The following is a 13,942-nucleotide window of genomic DNA, read 5'->3' on the forward strand; positions in this document are numbered from 1 at the left end:
GTTTGGCTCCACACTTGCTGATGACCACTTCCGGTCTCAGAAAATGAAAAAACGGACCTTTTTTAGTTTCTGTCTCTTACTGATTTTACTTTCTTGTTAGTCTAAACATAAAACGAAAATAAAAGCATTTCAAAAAAATCGTATATCCCTTTTTGATCATGAAAATGAAAAACGCCTTGTATTTCAATTTTAATTTTTGTATTTTAAAACGAAAATCAAATAACCACTTTTTTTTTGTTTTTCAATACCCGTTTCAGAACGGAAAATCCAATTACCAGATCCGTACACCGACCATCCACCTTTCTGTTTCCCCAGAGGCTCTGTGATAAGCATCTGTTTGATGATGACATTGTTCGGTCTTCTCCTCGTGTGTGACCCTTCCAACCCATCCTCACCTCAAACACTCTCTGCCTCCTCTTCTCCTTTACCTCTATCAATTCTCGTTTGATGGTGAAGTATCTGATCTGATATGAGTTCTGATAGTTGTTGACCATAAAGTGAACTTTTAACTAACAGGAGGTAGTAAGTACTGAGGAATGTGTTTTCGGCTCCAGAAATCCTATGTTGTGTTGACCTTGGGGTCCACTGTTAACCTATAGCTGATTTGTGATCCTTAGGAATGCACAGAAGGGGAGTCTTGTCTGAGGAGTTATCATTTTTTAGTGGGGATGTAAATCAGATGCTGTAATTCTATACGTTACCAGAAGGTATAAAAACTGACCGTTGGTCTTTGTTCGAGGAGGATCATTGGGCGACATCCTTCCAGACAATTTCTGTCTGTATGATACTGTTCTTTCTTTTAATAAAGTTCTTATTAAGAAAGTCAGTGTCAACGGGCGTTTCTTCTCCACCTGCACATCACGGACATCAGAGAAACAACGACAATGGATTTCCAGAAAGGTTTCACTCAAGGCCATCAGAAGAGGAGAAGTGCAGTGGCTTAAAAATGAAATCCTGCAGCTGAAGCTATGAGAAAAGTCATTCAAAAGGAAATACAGTCAAAATCCTACCTGCAATGCTGTGGGTGTTGCTTTTTACTTTCACGCCAGCTAAGAGAAGAAGCCACTTTTCTCAAATGTTGGATGTTATTTTGTGCTAAAATGATCTGGGATGTGTTTCAAGGGGAAAAAACAACAGTCTGCTGCTGATTGGAGTCCTGAATCCAGGGAAGTCTAAGTTCAAACTGTGAGCCTAAAATATAGAAGAATAATCTACAGGCTACTTTAATGACAAAAACAGGCCTCTCCTGCTGTGTGCAATCAGCACACGCTTGTAAGAAAACATACATGCAGTGAGACGAAGAAACGATGTGTAAATCAGTTTTAGCTGCCTCTGAAACAAGCACAAAATTTACACACCATATGTGCAGCCTCTTGTTAGAGTTATTGTGCTGTTTAAACCTTTTCAGGACGTATTTATGGCTTTTGGCTCCTACAGCAGCTTGTGTATTAAACTGAAAGTCACACAGACAGACTTTTATCTACAGTTTGTACCTCCGAGGAGTGTTCAGTTTGACAGACAAAAACTAGTCATAATGGAGTTATTTCCATTCACATCAGCTTCTCAAGGGAGAAAACTCCATTATGGTACTCTTGACAAGTATAAAAACTATATATGAAGGTACTGTTCAGCCGCATTTATCTTGAACTTTGCGTGACCCTTCAGTTGTCCCCGGGATGTCAGAACAACATGTAAAACTCAATACTGTATGGATGTTCTGCTGTGTAGTTCTCCAGTCGTGCAAATAGACGGCAACCCTGCCTCTGCAGAAAGAGTAAGATTACTCCAAAGTGGAGAGAAAAGGTATCAGTGTTATACATTATCACACCGAATATTATCAGACCATTTGGACCGGTGCGGCGTATGTCCCTTTGAAGTGAAGATCAGGCCTATCTGACATCAGATGACGGTCAGAGCGCTCCTTGAATAATGATGTATGATTAGAGTGAAGCAGGTGAACGAACATCCCACACTCTTGGATCATTAACATGTGAGAGGAGGACGCTGTAAATCAACGCTATCATCATTATGTTTTATGTAGGCTGCTGAGGAGACATTCGCAATCAAGTACAAAAGTACACAAAGTCTCTTTTTTTTTTTAGACAAAAAGTGAGAAAACGTGCATGTATTATAATTATTTGAAAAGACATATAACTGATTTTCTTTGTCAGGCTATAATTTTGTCCTGAATCTGCGTCAATCTAACACATATAAAGAAAATGGGTGAATTAATCTGACGACCTTTTGCTCACAGTATATAATGAGCAAACACATTATAGAAACATAAATGATATTTATGTGTTTACGTGAGTACATAGGGTAGTTAACACATAACCAGCGTGTGCACACACAACACAAAAACATCACAAATACAGTCTCAGAAATGAAAACAAATCAGCACCTCTTGAGGTTTTAATTGCGGCAAATGACAGCGTCTATAATAGTATCTATTATATTGAAGCTTATTATACCGATGCTGTGCTCACCTTTTGTTAGCAATATGCTAATGATAACCATGCATCTCATAAAAAAGCATAGACAGATATAAACCCATACAGGCTACAGTCCAGTTATTGCTAAAATTGTCCTGTTTGTCTCATTATTTGCTTCTTTGAGGTGTAAATTCTGCTGTTTGTGTAAACACGACTCAATCCTGTGCTCAAGAAATTCTGTTTTAATGCTACAAATCTGCAATTGCAAATACACTCTGTGACAACGGTAATGCTTCCCGAATTACATTTTTATCAACGTAATGTGGAAATGTTTTTTAATGAATATATTTAATGACTCACCAAATGTTTATACAGGAAGCGAGATCTGCAAAGCATTCACAGGAAACATTTGTTTTCCTAAATATCCTCTCATAGCAACTTCTGGTTGTTTTTTTTAAATTTTACACTTAAGCTCTCAAAGCTTTTTGGTTCAGGTTAGAGTAGAATTACAGTCCTGATTAAATATGGAAAAAGCTGACTTGAAGCATAAGGCGAGATTCATTAACTGTGCTAAGAAACCGCACTTTAACCAGACCAGACCAATTTGAGTATCACAATAAAAATTACATTGTGAAACATGCAAACTGGTATATTGCACCAATAAAACCAGTCCCCTGAAACATACAGAACATGCGTAGGTAGCTTATATGCATATATTCCAACATATCTCTTTGGGTGCAGAGTGAAGAGATTCAAAAAGTCTGATGTGGTCCCAGCCACCTCAGTAGACGCTGAATTACAGAATTTACATACTGCCATGTGTTTGGAAGTTGCTTTACAGATGAACTCTTTGTGTGTTACGTAGAAACACTGAAGATTTGTTTCCTTCCAGACAGGTACAGCCTCTTCTTTTGTCTCCCACTTTTACTTTCTTGGAGTGCATGTAAGGCTTGACACATGTTAGCAAAAAGAAAAGATTTCCACTTAGAAATGAGTCAAGTCATTCATCGCAACTGAAGCAGGAAGTTTTACAAACAATCATAACAAAGATGCTAGCAAATCAGCTAGACGATGCACAGGCAGTTTAGTCATATTGCGGTTGAGTACACCACATTCACTAAATTGTTCTAAATTATTCTACTTCATAGTTGACAGGAAGACAATGAGCAGAGTCAATGATCTTTACTCCACTCGCTGGTTGGTTTTGCACTATGTAGATAGTATAAACAAACCCAAACTATTGCCACAGAATGCACTGACTTCAATAAAATTCTTTCTTCTGTGCGTCACCACCATTTAATACAATCTCTGTTCAGCCTGTCTTGTGTCCTGAACATTGTGGCCTTGCGTGGTGTCCTCTGAGCAGGTGAAATGATGCAGTGGGGATTAAGAACAGTCTTATGAAAGCTGCGTTGGACAGTCCACACATGAATCTTCCACAGGTTTTATGATTTTCAGCCCTCTGATTGTTTACCGTCATCAAATTTAGCTTATGTGATAATTTGTTTTGACATGCGTATTAAACGTGCAAATATATGGTTCAAATAGCTTAGAAGGCTATACACTTGATTATACAATGTGTTGTAGTCTGGACCGGTCTCGAAAAAGAGACCTGTTTGAAGCTGGCACAAAACCAAATAAAAATACAATCGATTCTGCACCAACAACAAGACCTTCAAAAAGTTCCTTGAGCACAACAATACTACCACAAAACCTTCAAAAGTGCTTCTCTTTGACTGAACTTGTAACCACCTTTCAGGACATTTTCTGCAAAAAAACAAACTTTGCAGAATGAAAAAGTATCAAATGTATTTTCAAGGGCTGTAGTTGCTTGTAGTGTGTATTATGCAGTTAGGTCAACTTGAGAAGTGATAGGTGATGAGTGAAGAGGCGTCAGTATATGAAAAATGTATGTACACATAATGTATATTTATTTAGTTTCAAATATAGAATAGAATAGAATAGAAATACTTTATTGATCCCCACTGTTTTTACAGTAGCTAACAGAAAGAGTTAAGTGACCACCACCACAAATACAAATACATAAGCAGAAATCCCTGGTAAGGAATCTAAAAAAAAAAAAAAAAAAAAAAAAAAACTAAATAAAGTGTAAATTACAGAGTTCAAAAAAAGTCACTAATGCACCTTAAAGTGTCAAATGCACAAATAATTTATAGTTAAAAAAATATGGGTACACATTGACATCATTTTTAAATTGAAGGATTAAACTGCCCATAATAAAGCTCTCCTGCACACCAATCAGCCACAACATCGAAGCCACATGTCTGATATCATGTAGGTCACTTTTGTGTCAATAAAACACCTCTGGGAGTGATTCAGGTGTCTGCTTGGTCTGCAACAATATTTAGGTGGATGATTTGTGTCCAAGTAACATTCACAAAAATGCAAGAACCCAAGTTTTCAAAGCAGAAAACTGACTTAACAAGATTATCAGTGTCATAAACATTACCTGTCAGTGGCTCTAATGTTGTGGCTCATCAGTGTATTAAAAAAAAAAATAATAAAAATGCTACTAGCAGGCAGTTTTAATGTCTCAATTTAAAAAAATAATCAATATGCACAAATATGTAGGGCTAAACACATATACAGTATATGTACATAGAATTTCCTTGTCTGTTTACTGCAATAACACCTCTTCACTCATCACCTATGACCCCATAAGCAAACAAGAACATAAATATGAACCTGTAAATCTTCATTCCTAGAAGATACATTCATTACTTATTCATATAACACCAGTTGTGACCACTGAGGTCAAATGTTGGAAGCATAAGTATGTTTTAGAGCCATGGTTATTGTATATTTATGTGTATACATGTCAAAAATACACTCGAAAATAACGTGAGTATAAATGTGAAGTGACTCAGTGCAGAAATTCTCGACAGTTTCACAAAATAATCCTAAAACATCAATAATCTCATGAAAATGACACAAAGATACACGTGAATGTTAGACTTCTTGGACACAGACTTGTTCTCCCACAGAGTTCACAGCCCTGAACACATCCCAGCCTGACAAACGGCACGAGGAAACACATCGTCACGCTTTCCGCATGCCCTCCCCTCTTCATTGGCTAAATTTTGATCGGGCATCAAAGTTCCTGATAGGCTGCCGTGGCGGCGGAGAGTTGTTGCTGTTGCTAGGATCCTGTTGCTAGGACGGTTGCCATCTCAGAGTCTCAGCAGGAAACATGTAATGAATCATGGATGGTTGATTTTTCTCTAAGCACCCTAATCTGTGATGCAGATGAGCCCGAAGCTCGCCTCCCTCCGACTCCACCCTCCTCCTCCACCCCCAACCGCCCCCCCCCACCCCCACCCCTGGATGGGTTCATTTAAAAAAAAAAAAAAAAAAATCAAGTTTGAGTATCGAGGGCTGACATTTGAAATAGTCCTGAGGTTGCTTTAGAGCGGGGGGTCGTGGAGTACTGATGTCAATTCTCATGCAAAAGACGAGAGGTCAGAGGTCATTATCAGTTATTTGTTGAAGGAGAGCCAGAAGGGAGACCAGCGCCGACCCCTCGCGACCCCTGAGATTATTCCAAAAGCCATGAAACGTTTGAACTGCTGCTGAGAGAGGAAGGCGACAGGTGCACACAGCTGATATTTTAACCCCAAATACAACTTCAGTGCTTTTCTTACATAAACCGAATCACTTTAACTGCAGTTGGGGGGGAAATAAGAAAAATGAAGCTATGGGCTAATACCGCAGCAACTTATACATGAAGCTGATTTAATCTTCCGCTGCTCGCATTTTTCACGCAGCTGTTATTATTCCACATGCTACAGTGTGTTTTGCTTTGGAAACTCGTGAAAAAGCCTCATTAAGATCTACAAAAGGTCATCCATCGTGGTGCAAATGCGCCGCCGTGACTTAACAATCGCTGTGGGCATTTTTAATATCATGCTATTACCCCGTGCAGAGGGTACAACAGGCCTGTGTTTAGCAGAGAACACAGGGAGGGCATCTCAACCCCCAAATGAACCATAGTGTGCATGACTTATTTATTCCTGTCCTGTAAAAAGAGTGCAGCTGTTTCATATAAAGTGGCAAACAGTTAAACTATTCACACGAAACACTTCTGGTACAGACGCTGAACATTATCCACAGAGGGTAAGACAGTGTAAAAAAAAAGTGGTAATTACCGACAACAGATGACAGACAATATGGGCCTGCTGCTTTAATGGTACACAGCAGAAATACTGAAATGAGCAGCTACACTCACTCTGCTGTATGTAAACATCTTGTGTTGTTCACCACTGTGGGTTTTCCTTCTACTGGAGCAGTATTTTATTTGATGTAATTATATGTTATATTTTCAGGCTCTTCATCCTGCATCCTGCTGCTTTCAAACTAAACTTAGCTCCTTCCAGCACATTTTTGCCCCCCATTTGTCCGCAACATTTCAGTTATTTTTCTCTTCTTTTTGACAGACACGTCAAATCTCCACGGGGCTTCCTGTTCAAACAACAATTTAAAACACAAAACAATATCACACCTCTCTGTATTTTCCATCCCTGGCCCTTTAATTAACCCCTTCTCCTCATGCAAAAGTGCTTCCCTTGACAGTCCTGCTCTCCAGACTCAGTTGTCCTACCCTCTGCCCTCATCTTCCCTCTCGGCATGTCACTAAACGGATCCTTTAGAATCCAGTTGTATACTCGATGCTAATACCTTCTGACACATTTGTTCACCGTCTCTTTATCATTAATAATTATGCAAAGGAGGCGCGTTCTCAGTCGAGCAAAAGAAAGCAATCTTAGTATGCAAATGGTTAAGGTCCCTGCGGAGAGTGGCGATTAGATGTGTGTTGATAAACTCACTTATGATGAGTGACAGTGAGCAGGATTGAAGTCGCGCTGGTCAGCGTCGCCGCAGACACTGATAAAAACACTGCAGCCAAATGCCAGGGTATCCCCAGATGCATGATGGGACGGGGATGAAACAGCGTAAAATGTCAGTGTGGCTGCTGTACGCCCGTTAATAACCGCGGAGAAGGAAGCAAGGGGGTAATGAGGGAAGATTTGCCTCCTGATTGTCTTTGCCTTTTGTGCTCAGACAGATGTCGACTGTGGCTTTTCACCTTCATCTCAGAACCTTTTATCAAATCTCTGTAAATATCAGGACTGGACCACGAATCCCATAAAGCACTGGTGTGACCCTGACACACCTGAACCAGACTGCACCAGCGATTTGTAAATCTTTTAGTAAATATCTGTGCCCTTAGTAACACACAAGTTCTTGGTGCCAACGATAGTTTCAAACTAGTAGTTCAATAAACCAGATCATTGCCACTCATAAACTTTAATAATTGGAAATTGGATCTGTAGCTCTGTCGTATCAGTAAAATTCACTGCACGAGCTGTATTATAAGTCCAACAGTACCATGTTTTGGTGGGCAAATTATACATCTAAAGTAACTACAAGAAGCACCAGTTACATGCAGACTGGAAACCGATCAGTTAATTTTTAAGATTTGGAAAAAATAAAAAACAGCAAGGTGAATAAGAGCACAAATCTGAGGTCTTTCTGTCCTTTTTTTCCCATACATATTTAACTCAAATGACCAGAAACTAAATTGTTTTAGTTTTTTATTTTCTATAATAAAGGTCAGTAGGTAATATAAGAAATTGCTTTTCAAAATCAATTATATTTGCCAAAAATCAACGTACAGACTGGTCAGATTCGGGGCAGGGTGAAGGTTGTATTTGATGTAGGAACAACCAAATGCATGACTAATCAAATATAATGTGAGTGAAGCAAATGCAGGTACGACTTGTCTTACTAATCTACAGATGCATGCAGTAATCTCAGTTATGAGTGAGAATATGGACATTTTGGTCTGATGTTACTGTGCTCAGTCAAAACTAGTTTGTGTGGTGCAACGTATCTTATTTCATTAATGAGTAAATCTCTGTTTCGTAACTCTTTTGTATCACTGTGTAAAGTCTGAACTTATTAATAATTAGTGCAACCTGACATCCTATTTTATTTATCACAGTATAGATTAAATCCGTGTTTGATCCTTTGTAAAAGCACAACAAATGTTACGTGGAGATGCTCTAAACACTGCCTGGTTGATGTGGGCTCTGTAGTTTGTTCAAATATAGTAAAAAAGCTTCAGCAAAGATTTTTCCTGAAGCTACACACCATTGTGGCTTGTTAAGTTGTAGTAAAATCACATCTGTTTTCATCTGAGCTGTGCTTACTCTGTGTGCCGCAGCGCTGCCAAACATCATATTTGATCTGGTTTTAACATTCAGATTAAAAAAAAAAGGTGCATCAAGCAAAGTTTTTTTTGTGACAACATGGTGGGAGTCCACATCTCAGACAAGAAGTCATTTCATAGTACGCGCAACTATTCACGCAAGATCAGTTTTCTCAGGATCAGCGTTTTGACGACGAGAGAAAGCAGGAGAAGAGGAGAGACACTAGCCGGGAGTGCCAAGTTTAAAAGCTTGTTTGTTTCTCGAGAAGATCAAAGGTATCAAGGCCTTGGACAGACATGAGAGGCACAGCCTCTGCAATCTGCTCTCCATTCACTTCCAACAACACCAGCAAAGAAAAACAAGGCTTTTCTCTTTGGGAAATCCTGGAAAGCATCCCAGACAGTTTTTCCAACGAGCAAACACTCTGGGATTTCCCAACCTCTCTCTGTGGGGAAGTGACATGTTTGTCAGCATGTTGGTTGTTATCATTCAAAAGCTGAATGACATGCAGGTGTTTTTTTTTTTTTTTTTTTTTTTTTACCATATTCAGAGCATTAAAGCACCTCCTGGACTCGGATCCAGAAACTGAACGTGGCTGAGAAGTTAAGCAGCTGAGTGTTTTTTTTTATTTTTTTAAATATACTCAGCAATTATTTTTTAAGCAACCAAGTAGATCTGATTAAAAGCTACACTCAAGTTCTCCCCCATAACTCAACAGGACATGCTTTAATACCCAAAATAATTACTTTGTTGACTTGCCCACAGTATCTTCGGGGGGATATTTCACCCACGAGCCCATTAGAGCAAATACTGATATCAGCATTTAAAAAAAAAAAAAAAAAACTTTGGCTGAAGCCGTCTGCATTGGACGCAGTGGTTCCCAACATATTTTGTTCCCCCACAGCTCTGGAGAGGAGTTCAAGTGGCCTTTTGTTGCTCCTCTTTGATAGATGGGAGGCTTCACGGACTCTATAGCCAAGTTTGCATTTGTACCACGACCACTAGAGGTGGCAAGTATTTATTAATTACTTTTAGATATCTACTGACTTTTCAGCTATTTTGCTCGTGAATTTTCATGCTGTTGCTCTGAAAAACAAAGAATACACGCTCAGTTTTAAACCAGCTGATATTTATTTACTAGAAATACCATCATACAAGTTGCAGTTTCCATCCATATAATATGTTCAGTGAAGACTGGAGTGTGTGAGTTCACTGGGAGAAAAAAAAAAGGAGTTCGCATGTTTGACCGATTAAGTTGTTTCAGACAGAACACAAAGTTGTAGTCATGACAGCAGACAATGCTTCAGATCTGGATGCTGCTGCAAAGAAGCAACAAAAAAGCAGATGCTTCCTACACATCTTCAACACAGCAGCACAGAAAATCAATGCGGCCGCAACAGTTTCAAAGTGGGAACCCAACATTAGTGTCACCAAAAATAAACTGTGGTCACAATCTCCTCTTCTATTTTTGATTTCTGCCGTTGAATAAAGGCCAGAAAAAAGTTTTTGCAGAGCATTATAGAGCAACAGCGAAGTTGACCCTTTTGGATATAAAATGTCATCACTTCATCATTTTATGAAATTAGACTTTTGAGTGAAATTTTGTCATAATTAGTGCATGAACTTTAAGTTATGGCCAGAAATCTGTCTTGTGAAGTCAAAGTGATTTTTGACCACCAAAATATAGTTCAGTTCAACCTCGTGTCCAGATGGATGTTTGTTCCTTCAAGGCATTCCTGAACAGATGCACCACCTAAAAAAATAATGTCTCCGACCACAGTGAGGCTTAAAAATACAATATCTACATTTTTGGGGGCAGCAATCAAGTGAAAAACCTCCTTAACGTCATCAGATTCATGGTGGTGCTGGTATTCTTAGTACTCTTAACCTGTTGGAGGAAGAGGACCACACACAGACTTACTCACTTTATGAATTTTTTCTTTATTTAAACAGCATGATACAGACAAAACCAAATTTTAACACTTGGGGACAGTAGAAAAAAAAACATTTGAGCATAAATATAATGTCACCTTTTATGGCAAACCTGTTAGCAAACAGTCTGTTTATACATCCAGTATATGCTAAGTAACATCAGCACTTTCCACCTTTTGGTTCTTGTTTTGCTCTTAACCAGCTCAGGAAAATATCTGAGTTTTGTTCCGTTAAACTTTGTTCATTATCTAGTTGCTAACTTTCTCAGTCGGCTGTTAGGCGCTTTTAGAGCATTTTGACTTGTATCAGCTGCCTGCAGCAATGATGGGCGGTGAAACTGAAGAGTGAAGCTTTTGGCTGTTGAATTAAACTTAGCAGAAATATGCTAAAAGGCAGAACTGAGGGAAAACTGTACAAAAAAGGAGAGAAAATTGTTGGAATAATTCAGATGAATTGTGCCAATTGGTGACACACAGTTAAGTTCATCCAAAGTGAGTTAACAAGCAATTATTAATGCCAGTGGATTAAATTATATGTACTTAAATCATTAGAATCCTCTATAAATTAACACTTTCCATTGCTGCAACTTAATAAAAAAAAGTCAACTTGAAGTTTCAAATTTTTCTAGCTTCAGTATTTGCTTTTGACTTCGTCATTAGACGCAACGTTCTTTCCTTTAATTTAATCCTGTTTGAAGAAAACAGTGGTTTAGTTGAAGCAGAAAAATCTAAGGAAACATGGACTCAGTGCAAAAGCAGCGGTAAACTTACTTTTCCCACTTTCACTGAAATTAGAATACCGGTTTAAGGAGACCAGATGCAATTTCAAGTTGATAAAATCCACAAAAGTTACATTCAAATACATTCAAACCAGTACTTCAACTACAGCTCAAATTTCACTTTTTACAACCTGCAGATCCATTGTTAGTATAAAAATACTGATTCTAACCATTTTCTACAAGTGGAAAAAGTTGTTCCCACACCAGACCATTATTTTCCTCTTTTTGTATAACTATTATCCTCCTGAAGACTATATATGTTGCCTACATTGATTATGTTGGCCTGTAATAATGCCCCTGGTTGTAAAGACAGAGTTATCCAAAGAGGAACTACTGACGGGACTTGGATTTCCTCACAATACCGCATGAATTTACAATTGTGTCAGAAGGACTGAGAGCCAGCAGTGATTACAATAGAGCACAGAGAGATCATCAAAGAGTGGGCAGGAGCTGTAAGCCTCACTGAGGTCCATCTGAAAAGGCCCACTCGACGTTCTTGGCGGTGTGGAGGCCCCTCTGAGGGAGCTGCACTGTGTTTTAATCTGCTTGTTTCGGGACTGAGTGATTCATCGGCTTTGAGATGGCTTTACTTCAAAACTCTTGCTTACAAGACGCACTTCCTCATTTCATGCCTGTGACTTTTCACTTTTGTGTCGCTGCTGCATTTCCCCTGATTTTACAGCTTTTTCCTGTTTGGTGGCAGAAAATTCCGTCTCTTGCCAGACAGGTTTGCGAGTATTTTCTGGTGGCATCATGATTACACAGTCGTTTGCCTGCTTTACAGTCATTTTTATCCCTGTGATATGCCAGCACTCCTCAACAACGCCGAGATATGCTGATTTTGACGGATCTCACTCCAAAGACTTATCCGAGCTTAAGCAGTAATTTAGAAATCCCTAAATTAAAAATCACTTTGAGTTAAACCAAGCATCCAAAGAGGCAATGCACAGTATCTAATTTTGTGACTTTTTCAGAACGCATTAATCCTCCCAAATGGGAGCTGACAGGATATCACATGCTATTGTAGCTCACCAGATACCTCAGGAAGCAATTACCATGAATACATTTCTAATAAACTTGTACCCATCAGATGATAAGCAATTAAACATGCGTAATTATGGTTTCCATACAGTAATTTCTAAGCTGATTAGGTTTGTGTGCTTTACAACCTGAATGGGAGAATATTAATAGGGCTTTGGTTTGGTGTTGCTGGTTAGTGGTGGCAGCTCATCAGCGAATCATATGCAAATGAGGCCTCAGGAAGTGCATGAAACCTCATTCCCGGCTATTAGAACTGTCAGGGGAGGGAGGGACATGTCAACGGGCACCACACACATGCATGAATATGCATTCACACAAGAACCCCACGCACACATTGTCAAGAGCTAGGAAATTATATAGTCTCTATACATGCTTCTCCACACTGTTTGCACTTTTTCTCTGGTAATAGAATCCTTATTGTACTTTCTGTCTAATTCCCCCAGTTTAGTTTCACTCTGTTGCAGATCCTTCATGTTTAAATGCTTCCCAATAGCATCCATGACTGTGGAAAATACACTGATATCTACATGGATGGTTTTAGTTTAATTCTGATATTTAGTTTGGAACCCATTTCTGTGATAAATAATTTACTAATGCTATAATCCACAGATATAATCCACAATTGCTTAAGGTGGACAGTTCTTTAGATGATAACTTGATACTAGTTGTGCAGAATATTCTCCCCGATTTCCAAACACTATATTTTCCAATCCGTTTTGGCCTATATATGCACATATTTTTTCCACCTAATTGCAGAGAACATTAAGTTTCTCCTGTCATAGAATGAACATGTTACTACCCACTACACCTGGATGCATAAAATAACAAAAAAATGCAATACTCTTTCAAAAATAAACATTTACTGCTATAAAATTACTCCAACTAATACTTAAAACACCAATATTTCATTTTAAAGTCTACCAGAGTGATGCTGATATCCTCCTGCATCCCTGTTTGATAAATTACTGCCAACACCTGTTATTACTGACTTACTAACATTTATTATTGTGGAATTGATAGCTTATAAGAAAGTGAGACCCGTTGTTCTTTATTAAAGATGTGCTAACTTTCGTAAATGCAAATTATTAAAGATGACTCAGGCTAATCAACCAACAGCATTCTACCCAATATGGCAACCCAAATGTTTTAATGGCTTACACTGGAGCTATAACACTCTTGTAACTGATTTCTACACTATTGATATAACTATATAAATCATATAAAGCATGACTTATTAGAAAGCAATGACTTTATATTCATTTTATTATTATTTATCTGGAGATTTTTCATGTCTGGAGTTGAGTAAACAGTTGTTTTAATGCAAGAGTTCATGTTAACTCACTCAAATAGGTTAAAAAAAAACAAGTAACATTAGCATTTATCTGAATCTTATGGCATGTAAAGTCACATAATAACAAGCTTTGAGAGTTGAGAAAAGAATTTGTGTTGCTGTTTTTATTCCTTTTTTTAATTGTATCCTTTCATTTGGCTTTTTAGAAAAAAAGATCCTTGAAAGACTCCCTTAAAGA

Source organism: Amphiprion ocellaris, chromosome 22, assembly GCF_022539595.1.
Source record: "Amphiprion ocellaris isolate individual 3 ecotype Okinawa chromosome 22, ASM2253959v1, whole genome shotgun sequence".
NCBI lineage: Eukaryota > Metazoa > Chordata > Actinopteri > Pomacentridae > Amphiprion > Amphiprion ocellaris.